This window comes from Tenrec ecaudatus, chromosome 6, assembly GCF_050624435.1.
Source record: "Tenrec ecaudatus isolate mTenEca1 chromosome 6, mTenEca1.hap1, whole genome shotgun sequence".
NCBI lineage: Eukaryota > Metazoa > Chordata > Mammalia > Afrosoricida > Tenrecidae > Tenrec > Tenrec ecaudatus.
The window spans coordinates 67,370,734-67,382,112 of record NC_134535.1 but is presented as its reverse complement, the minus strand read 5'-3'; the positions used below and the strand labels follow the sequence as shown (position 1 = coordinate 67,382,112).

The 11,379-nt window shown below is 42.6% G+C and overlaps 1 pseudogene; it reads left to right on the top strand.

Moving 5' to 3' along the window:
- The first annotated feature begins 9,201 nt into the window (after window positions 1-9,201).
- Window positions 9,202-10,068, top strand: LOC142451428 (olfactory receptor 5P6-like; annotated as a pseudogene).
- The last annotated feature ends 1,311 nt before the right edge of the window (window positions 10,069-11,379 follow it).

The window sequence follows — 11,379 nt, the reverse complement described above, 5'->3', positions numbered from 1 at the left end:
ATTTGTTCCTGTGTGCTCTGATCAGACGTGTCCCTCTCCCTGAGCGGTAGCTTCAGTTCTGTCCTCTGAAGTGAATTTTTTACAGGGCCAATTTTTTTTTTAACAAAGGTGAATACCAAATCACTAGGATAGTTAGATTCCATCGAACATTTTAAAATGCAAAATAATAATTTATTAGGGAATACCAATATTTACAACATAACACTGTCTATGTTTGACAATCATTTGCATGCACTCGTTGCTGTGAGTCTACTCTGGTTTCCCTGTCTGTTAGAGAGTGAAATGGCTTCATGGGGTTTTCCTGACTACAGTTCTTAAGGAAGTCAATTGCCAGCTGTTTCTTATGTGCTGTCACTGGGTGAGTTTGAACTGTCAGAAGTTAGATTTTAGATATCAGCCTTAAAAATGTTCATGAGTGGAGCATTTTTAAAAAGAACTTTAAAGGACTTAGGAAAAAATGCTTTAAAAGCAGTTAAAACTTGGCCCTAGGAAAGAATTTGCTTGTCTTAAAAGTTCATGTGTGTAAGCTAAAGCTGAGATATTTTGCATAGTGATTGGATCAATTTACATTCCCTTCCGATGTTCATTTTCTTTGCTAATTGGTCACTGGAATTTACTAATGAATTAGTTGAATTCCCCCAAATAGGAAAATGTTTCTTTTTGCCAAGTCTTTCCGGTTCAGAGATCCCTACTCCTTGGCTAGTGCCAAGAGTAAGACCACATCAAATTTAGACCTTTATCTATTCAAGTGTTTTTCAAACACTAAGTTTACGGGTGGACATCATTTCCTCTGCTTAACAAGCACCCTCTGCCCAAACTCTAGGCTCTTATTACCCCATGTTTTGGGCATCAGTCTACTCGTGTCATTTCTTCCCCAACCCGCCCCCCCAAAAAAAAATTCACTGTCATGAAGTCCATTCTGATTCCTAGCAGTCCCATAGGACAGGTGGAACTGCCCCTCTGGGGTGCTGAGACTATGTAACTCTTCACAGGGACAGGAAGCCTCTCTTTCTCCCGAAGACCAGCTGGTGGTTTCAAAATGCTGACTTTGTAATTCGCAGCCCAATCGGTATCATACTCAGCCACCAGTGGCCTTCTTTAATCTGAGGTTGCTCATCTCCCACTTCGAATTCTCCACCAAAGAACTGTGAGTATCCTTCCTCAAGCGCACTAGTGTTAGGTATTACAGATTGATATCTTTGATCGTATATTGTCTATCTCCTGCACTAGATTGTAAACTACATGAGGGCAGGGTAGGTGGCTGTGTTACTCTCTACACATGCCTGAACCTTTACTATAGTACCCAATACACAGGGAGGCGTTCATAACCAACTCTCAGGGGAGTGCGTTTTCTTCAAGCTATTCCAGATGGTGTTCTTAATCCCGGCAACAGTGCGTTGGAGCAGATGTGACAGGTGTCACCAGAGTAAACGGGCGGGTTTTCTATTTCACTTCCATATTGGCCAGGTGAAAAGAATTCCAGAACCCTTCAAGTACCCCTGAACCCCTCCACTTTTTACTTAAATCTTTGAACCTTTACCTTGTTAAAAAATCTCCTCCTTTTCTCTGCGCCCTCTGTAGCAGATTCAATTATGAGCAACGAGTAAACTTGGCAAATGAAGAAGGACATCCCTTCATTTTTTCCTTCATCACCAGATCCAGTTGTGAAGACAGTTTTTGCTCAACTGTCACATAAGCACGTGGAGTCACTGGCTAGGATAAATTGTCATCAAAGCCTCGGGACCAAGACGGCAAGTGCATAACAAGCCACAGGCCCAGTGAGCGCCTGATTAACCATGTTCTCTCAAGTAGAGAGGGGGCATTTCTCTGTGGGTCCTGCTCCTGAAATCCATTAGGATAAGTTCCTCTTTGTCCCCTTAGGTAAGTTTCCTAAGTGCCCACTGTCAACCTGCATTGTAATATCATCGCCGATGTGAGAATGAGAGAATAAAACCTTTCGTCTGTATAAATCGAATTTCCCATTGATGCATCTCGTCATCATAAGCTGACGAGTCACTGAAACACCTTTTATGTTGTGGATCTACCCGTTCTATGCTTATTTAATGTTGAAAATGAGTCACCTGAGTTTACAAAGGCTTTCTTTGTGCTCCCTCATTTGATTTAATTCCATTGGATTTAACAGGAATGACTTCTACTTCCTTTATGGAAGAGAAGGCCCTCCTCTGGTTTGCTGGCCTGCCTCCATCACCAGTAGTCCTGTCCTGTGCTGAGCCCTGCCCACACCAAGCCAAGAGTCGAGCGCTCTCCCAGGCAAATGCTACATCACAGATCTCTCCGGGCCTGGGTGACACTGCCTCTTGACTGTGAGGTTAGAGCGCGCCTCTGCCAGCTCTGAAGAGCCACTATGGCTTGTAAATTCCCAGGTGAAGATACTGGGATCCTTCCTCCTTTAAAGCACAAATTACAGGATCTACCAGATTTAAGGAAACTTCATTCTAAACCACTCCAATGACTTGAATTCTCTTTAACTGCAATGGGATAGAACTTAAGGGTCATACCCAAAACGCCCCAAGGAGGCTTGAAACAAATTGAAATAAAATGTGTGAGAATTGCAAGAATGTAACACTGATGATCTGCTCTGTAAACCATCACCCAATTCACACTAAAATGTTCAATTTTTAAAAGTTAAATTAAAAAATTTAAAGCCCTAGAATCACCTGCCTTAGAATCATGCTTAACTTTTAAGAGCCTGATTCTTGATTCTTAAGATGCCCTAAATTGGGTCGGGCTGGCGGCGGCAGTGGAGATGCCTGTGAAAGGCTGAGAGACTATTCTGGCTTTTTTCTAAATTGCGGGGAGGGAAGTTTTAGGATTTGGGTGCTGGTTATTTTTAAGGACCATCGAGTTGTTCTGATGCATAGCGATACCATGTACCACAGACCGGAACAGGCCCGGTGCTGCACCATTCTCATCAAGGGACTTTCGTGATTCCTGCTGACTTTTTAAACAGAAAGGTATGCCTTTCCCAGCGACTGGAGTCTCCTGATAGCATGCCCACGTATGTGAGAAGAAGACTTGCCATTCTTGTTTGGAGGGAGCACTCTGGCTGTACTTCTTCCAAGACAGATTTGTGTGTTCTGCTGGCAGTCCATGGTACATTCAATATACTCCAGCACCAGAATTCAAGTGAAGCACTTCTGTAGGGAAAATGCTGGCTGTGTTTCCTGCAACGCCAGGCCAGTATGCTATAATGAGTGATGTCCCACTAGACATTTGTATGCATGAGACAGAAATCTTCTGAACTGTAGCCCTACCCCATTTCCATCAGTGTGGCTCTAGCATGCACATCGGCTTCTGTCTTTTTTTTTAAAACGTTTTATTAGGGGCTCATACAACTCTTATCACAGTCCATACATATACATACATCAATTGTATAAAGCACATCTGTACATTCTTTGCCCTAATCATTTTCTTTTCTTTCTTTCTTTCTTTTTCTTTTTTTACATTTTATTAGGGACTCATACAACTCTTATCACAATCCATACATATACATACATCAATTGTATAAAGCACATCCATACATTCCCTGCCCCAATCATTCTCAAAGCATTTGCTCTCCACTTAAGCCCTTTGCATCAGGTCCTCTTTTTTTCCCCTCCCTCCCCGTTCCCCCCTCCCTCATGTGCCCTTTGTAATTTATACATCGTTATTTTGTCATATCTTGCTCTATCCGGAGTCTCCCTTCCCCCCCTTCTCTGCCGTCCCTCTCCCAGGGAGGAGGTCACGTGTGGATCCCTGAAATCAGTTCCCCCTTTCCAACCCACTCACCCTCCACTCTCCCAGCATCGCCCCTCACACCCTTGGTCCTGAAGGTATCATCCACCCTGGATTCCCTGTGCCTCCAGCCCTCATATGTACCAGCGTACAACCTCTGCCCTATCCAGCCCTGCAAGGTAGAATTCGGATCATGGTAGTTGGGGGGAGGAAGCATCCAGGATCTGGGGGAAAGCTGTGCTCTTCGTCGGTACTACCTGGCACCCGGACTGACCCATCTCCTCTCCTAAACCCCTCTATGAGGGGATCTCCATTTGCTGACACTTGGCCCTTGGGTCTCCACTCTGCACTTCCCTCTTCATTCAATGTGGTATATATATATATATATATATATACACACACACACACACACACACACATATTCTTTTTTTTTTTTTTGCATGATGCCTTATACCTGGTCCCTTTGGCACCTCTGATCGCACTGTCGCACTGGCTGGTGTGCTTCTTCCATGTGGGCTTTTTTGCTTCTGAGCTAGATGGCCGCTTGTTTATCTTCAAGCCTTTAAGACCCCAGACACTATCTCTTTTGATAGCCGGGCACCATCAGCTTTCTTCGCCACATTTGCTTAGGCACCCATTTGTCTTCAGCGATCCTATCATGGAGGTGTGCAGCCAATGATATGATGATTTTTTGTTCTTTGATGCCTGATAACTGATCCCTTTGGGATCACTCGCTCACTCAGGCTGGTGTGTTCTTCCATGTGGGCTTTGTTGCTTCTGAGCTAGATGGCCGCTTGTTTATCTTCAAGCCTTTAAGACCCCAGTCACTATCTCTTTTGATAGCCGGGCACCATCAGCTTTCTTCACCACATTTACTTGTTCACCCACTTTGGCTTCAGCAGTTGTGTCGGGAGAGTGAGCATCATAGAGTACCAATTTAAAAAACGAAAGTATTCATGCATTGAGGGAGTGCTTGAGTAGAGGCCCAAGGTCCTTCCGCCACCTTGATATTAAACCTATGAATGTAGTCAATTAGATCTATTTCCCCATCCTCATATATATGTTTGCATGTACACGTCTTTGTCTAGACCTCCATAAATGCCCCTTGACTCCCAGCTCCTTCCTCCCTCTCCCTTGGCTTTCCTCCTGCTCCACCACCATGCTCCGTCCCCACCTGGGCTACAGCTATACCTCTTCTCTACGCAACCTTACCCTTGATCGTTCCCCATCAGGCCTGTCACTCCCCCCTCACTACCATTTTGGGTCCCATGTTGTTCCCTTGTCCCTGTGTTTATTAACACCACTTCCTTACCCTCCTCCCCCTCCCCCACCCAGATCTGTCTGTCACCCCGGAACTGTCTGTCCTATTGTTTTTCCTCCAGCTAGTTCATCCAGCCTGTCCTATTCAGACAGACCTGTGGAGACACTAACATGCACGAAAACAAGACAGAGGAAAACAAAGCAACAGTATACAACCAGACAATAAAACAACAAAAACAAACCACTGACAAAGAACAAAACAAAACACTTCACAAAAGAAAGGCTTGTAGTTCGTTCAAGGATCGTTTGCTGACCCTTAGGAGCGTTCTCCAGTCCAGTCTGTTGGGGCACCACGCCCTGGCCCCAAAGTCCACTTTCAGCATTCCCTGGGGACCTTGCCACTCCATTCCCTTGCTGTTCCACTGCACTCCCCCAGTGCTTTGCCTCGGTGTGGTGGGATCAGGTCAGGTGCAATTCCCACACTGTGTCTCCAGTGCTGTCCCCTGTATCGCCCTTAGTCACTGAGGGGCACCAAGGTTCTGTCTTTTATTATCTTGTACATCCTGTACAGAATGTCTTCCAGTCTATTACACAGACATTTGTCAATTATGACTCATAGGAATTCTATATCATTTCCAAGCCTATACATCATTACAGAAGCAGATAATCTCAACTTTCTCTGTCAGAGCAGACTACGGGATTTAAACCACTGATCTTTTTAATAGTCTAATCCTTACTCAGCACCACCACCAGAGTTCTGGTCTATCACATCTTTTCGATGTAAATATGTTCACAATAAAAAGGCACAAGCATGATTACTTCACTAAATCTTGTGCAGTTAGATCCAAGTTTTTACGTTTGGGAGTGTATGTTAGTTTATCTTGATTTCTTTATTATTGCTGTATCCCCCCTATTTTTGTTAGAATTTGTTTTTTTAAACAATGAGCATAATACATTTTATTTTCTATATGTTCCCCTTTAATAAAGAAGGCGTTACAAAATCTTAATTCTAAAAAGCTTGTAGTTAGTTAAAGGGCGGTTTGCTGGCAGTAAGATTCTATTGGCCAACCTTGTTCCACTTCATTTTAATGCTCACCAAGAACCTGTGATATGCAGATGACACAACCTTGCTTATTGAAATCGCAGAAAACTTGAAGCAATTACTGATGAAGACCAAGAACTACAGCCTTCATTATTGATTACAACTCAATGCAAAGAAAACCCAAATCCTCTTAATTGGACTTATAGACTATCACTTGTCTGTCAGTCTGTTGTTCCATGGTGGCTTGTATGTGGCTGGATGCTGGAAGCGATGTCACTGGTATTTCAAATACCATTAGGGTCACTCACAGTGAACAAGTTTCAGCAGAGCTTCCAGCCTGAGAACAGACTATGAAGAAGGGATAGGCTGTCCACTTATGAGGAGTTAATCACCAAAAACCTTATGAATAGCAGTGGACCAATCGGCAACAACATGATAAATGGAGAAAAGATTGAAGTTTCAAGGATTTTATTTTGCTTGCATCCACAGTTGATGCTCATGGAAACAGCAGTCAAGAAATCAAACTATGTATTCCATGGGGCAAATCTGCTGCACAAGTCCTCTTTAAAGTGTCGACGAGCAAAGTTATAACTGTGAAGACTTAGAAGCACCTGACCCAAGCCACACTATTGGTAATTGCCTCATATGCATGTGAAAGTTGGGCAGTGAATAAAGAAAACTGAAGGATCATTGGTGTGTTTGAATTGGCCAAAAATACTGGAAGTACCATGGCCTCCCAGAAGAACAAACAAATCTGCCTTAAAAGAAGTAAACGATAAAAGAAGTATAGTGGGAATGTGTCCTGGAAGCAAGGATGATGAGAATTCCTCTCAGGTACTTTGGGCATTTTCTTAGGGTGACGGGTCCATGGAGAAGGACATCATGCTTGGTAAAGTACAGGTCTGAGAGAAACAGGAAGGCTCTTAATGAGACTGAGCGACACAGGGGCTGCAGCAAGAGGCACAAGTATAACAACCTAGTGAGATGGCATCTCAACTCACTGCCATTGAGTCAATGCCGACGCATAGTGACCCTGTAGGGCAGGATACAAAACTGCCCCTGTGAGTTTCCAAGACTGTAGCTGTTTACAGGAGTAGAAAGCAATGTTTTTCTCCCATGGAGCAGCTGGTGGTTTCAAACTGGGAACCTTGCAGATTGCGGCCTAACGTGTAACCACTGTGCTACCAGAGCTCCTCTGTGAGGATAGCATAGGACAAGGAAACGTTTTGTTCTGTTGTCCATAGAGTTGTTATGAGTCAGAATCAACTGGATGGCACCTGACACCATCAACAAGGAAGAACCCGAATGCCCCTTAAGGATGGTGCCACTCGTCCATCACCATCAGGAGGGAACGTGCCCTGGAGAAGCACATCACACTTGGTCAGGTAGACAGGCTGGAACAGAGGCACGCCCTCAATGAGATGGACAGACACAGTGCTGCTCCTGTGAGCTCAAGCCCAGCAATGATGGTGAGGATGGTCCAAAACCACGCAGTGATTCCTTCTGTTGGACACAAGATCTCTGTGAGTCGGAACCAGTTGGAGAGCATCTTGAAACAATAGGAGCATCTTCTGTTCACTGCAGACTCGCCGCTTTCTCAAAGGGGTGAACAATTAAGCCACTTCAATGTCCACCGGCAGTGCATAATGGATAAGAAAAGAAGTCTAGTTTAGGAGAAATGAGCAAAAGGGGGAAAGGTGTATTTTTTTGGTGTAATAAGTCTTTTTGCTAAGGTTTGCTCTATATATCAATTCATCTCTAATTCTGACAACTGCAGCTGCCATTCCTTGTCTATGTTTGGCTGATTTTCTCTGAGTAATGATACTATCTTTTTTGTGTAAGTGATGGGATTTCATCAAGCTGGACTCATTGAATATTCATATCTGCTTATATTGTTTGGCAGCCACATGGGAAATTGTAGTAGAATTTCGCCAGCAGAAATAGTAACTGATGAGAAGGCTGCTAGTGTGGGTGTTTGGAAGTATGAATATAAGAAATTAAACAAAGCAAAGTCTGCTTTCATAGTGATTTGTGCAAAATGGGAACAGGTGTTTTTTTTTAGGAGCTGGCTAAACATATTATTAGGAGACTTTATAGAGCTAAAATTGAAGAGTTTAAGGTCCTGGTTTGTTTTAACTTTAAACAATTTTCTTGAAAATGAGAACCCAATATGAACTTGGTGTCTGTTTATATTTGGGGACTGGGGAGGGGAGCTACATTGAACAGTTGAATATTTTTTGCTTATGGGCCTTATTGTTCTCTTTCCCCGGTTCTCTCCCAGGGAGGTCTTGGTTCTTTGCCGCTCTCTAGTCTCTTCTTCCCTTTCTAGCTTCTCTTGCATTTCTAGTCTCTCATTAGCGCCTTGCACTGACCCTTCCTCATCTCAACTCACCTTTACGGTTGTCTTCTACCCGCTTTCCACGAGGGAAGAAAGCACAGCAGGGTGAAATTGGCAAGATCCTTTGACAGCTTGTCTTGACTCCTCTGCTGCCAGGGAAGGGAAAGCGGTTATTTACGTGGTCCATTTTGATGAGCTGCTGTCAAATTATGGGGTACGTTGCTTTTTAAACAATGATTCATATGTCTTGAGTGACAACCTGGCAAGCAGCACTGGACTGATTTCAACCTATGCACGAGTGGCTTATTCCTAGGAATGGGCAGAGTTTAATTGAGTCCACGTGTAGGTATTTGGGAGCGGGTTTTTGCTGTTTAAAGGTGTCTATACCAACTGCCAAGTCCTGCACACATAGTATTAAGCTGAATTACATGAGATTGCCTTTTTTTTTTAGGTTAAACATAGGACAGATGAACTCCTCAGGACCAATATTGAGAGTAGCCATAGCAAGAGGGGAAGGGAAAGGTGGGGGGGGGGAAGGAGAACAATGACCTATCTATAACCCCCTCCAAGGGGGATGGACAACAGACAAGGGGGTGAAGGGAGACATCAGACAGTGCAAGACATAAAAAATAATAATTTATAAATTATCAAGGGTTCATGAGGGAGGGATGGGGGTGGGGGATGAGGAGCTGATACCAAGAGCTCAAGTAGAAAGAAAATGCTTTGAAAACGAGGATGGCAACAAATGTACAAAGGTGCTTGACCCAATGGATGTCTGTATGGATTGTGATAAGAGCTGTATGAGTCCCCAATAAAATGATTTTTTAAAAACTACACTAGAGTAACAAGGTTCATTTTCTTGGGATTAACAGATGATCCTATCCTTCAGGTCATGGTCTTCCTATTAATCTACCTGGTGATTGTCTTTGACAATCTCAGTACAGTCATTCTCATAAGAATCTCTTCTCAGCTCCACAATCCTATGTATTTTTTCCTGAGTCAGTTCGCATTGGCAGACACAAAGCTGTACATTCTCTGTCACACCAAATATGCATGCAAAGTTTCTAGCAGAAAGACATACAATCTCCTATCTTGGATGTACCATCCGACTTGGCATAGATGCTTTCTTTGGGACAGTTGAGTGCTTCCTGCTTGCCTATGATCGCTTCGTAGCAATCTGCCACCCACTGCTTTTATTTAACCAAAATGTCCACACAAGTTTGTGTCCAATTATCTTCTGTGCCTTACAAAAGTGCTTTTCTCAATACATCCTGCTTTATGTTTTCCTTCTTTTGTTTATTCTTTTGTGGATCAATAGGATCAATCACTTTTTCTCCTTTAGTGGAACTTTCCTGTTCTGATGTCACTGTACCTGCAATGGTTCCCTCATTTTCTGCAGGCTCCATCATTGCAGTCACCGTGTTTATCATAGCTGTCGCCATCCTCTTTATCATATTGAAGGGCTGCCGCAAGGCCTTCTCTACCTGCACCTCCCACCTTACTGTGGTCACTCTGTTCTGTGGAACCATTACATTCACTTATGTGATGCTACTCCTCTGACCAGAACAAGGTGGTGTCTGAGTTCTATCCGGTGGTCATCCCCATGTTGAGTCCTCTCATCTACAGTCTCAGGAATAATGAGATTAAGGGCACTCTCAAGAGAGTGCTTGATAGAAAAATATTTTCTAAATGAAACCTGTTGGGTTTGATACATTCACATAAAGTCAAAATAATATTAAAATAACTTACTTCCTATGTTTAAAATATATCTGTATGTCATTAGCCAACATAGAACTTAATAGTAAATGTAGTGTGGATTTTCAGATAGTAAATAAGAGACCAACAGTAACTTATCTCAATGAAATGAAATTTATAATTAAGAAAAACATTGAATATACACAAGATTTCTTAATCTGCTGAAAATAGTTTTGATGTTTTGTTCATATATTATTTTTATGAAAGCAATTCTATATCATAAGTCGAAGTTATTGAATCTTGAAACCCTTAACCTAAATTCCAAATCAGCTACATCAAGTCCATTCCAATTCATAGCAGTACTGTATATGGTTTAAGGCTGTAAATCTTTATGAGAACAGATAACCTCAACAGTGACTGCTCCCTGAAGATGTTAAATTAACTTCTATATGTTTCTTATTCTCTGCTTTTCAAGTATAAAATGGAATCATTTATTTGTTATACCTGGCCTGGAAGATTTTTTAAAATCTACTTATTATTTTGTAACTGTCAATAGATACTATGCCATTCTATTTCCTATTACCTGTAGGGCATTTTGAGTTAATATTTACTTACCTTTTGGGTATTTAGCCCATTGAATATTAATATTTTCATGTTGCTACAATAAATTTAACTATCTGAAACTGTAAAAAAAGCTTAAATATCAAATGGCATATATTCAGCCGAACAGCTACTAAATACTGCGTATTTGGTATTTGTTGATCGGAACTGAACCTCGCACACCATTCGACAAAAGACTTGAGGTAGTGTATAAGCAATGCAGACAGACAACAGAGTCCCAGGGTAAAAGTGCCACATGGTACAATTAACTTCAATTTATGGATGTGGAGAAGCCTAATATTTTGGAGGGTGGTCAATGAATATGTAATTCACAGTCCCACTTGGGAGAAGACAAGGCTTTCTCTTCCCGAAGAGTTAGTCTCAGAAACTTACAGGGGCAGTTCGCCCCAGTCCTCCAGGGTTGCTATAGATGGGCACAGACTTGATGACGGTGAGTTTGGGGTTTTGTTTTGTTGGGGTTTTTTTGGTACGGGGTCCCCTTGTCAAGCATGCACACTTGCCCTAATGAGTGAGAGATGGGAGGGAGTGGTCATTTTTGAAGAGCAAAGTGCAAATGGTCATTTTCTATAGTGGGATACACTGCCGTAGTTCTCGCTCCGCAATGCTGCAAAAAGTCACTCTGCAGAAGCACTTTGTGATCCACGTGAGTTTTTATGAAGGAACGGAAAAGTTTCCGGTTTTACAGTCT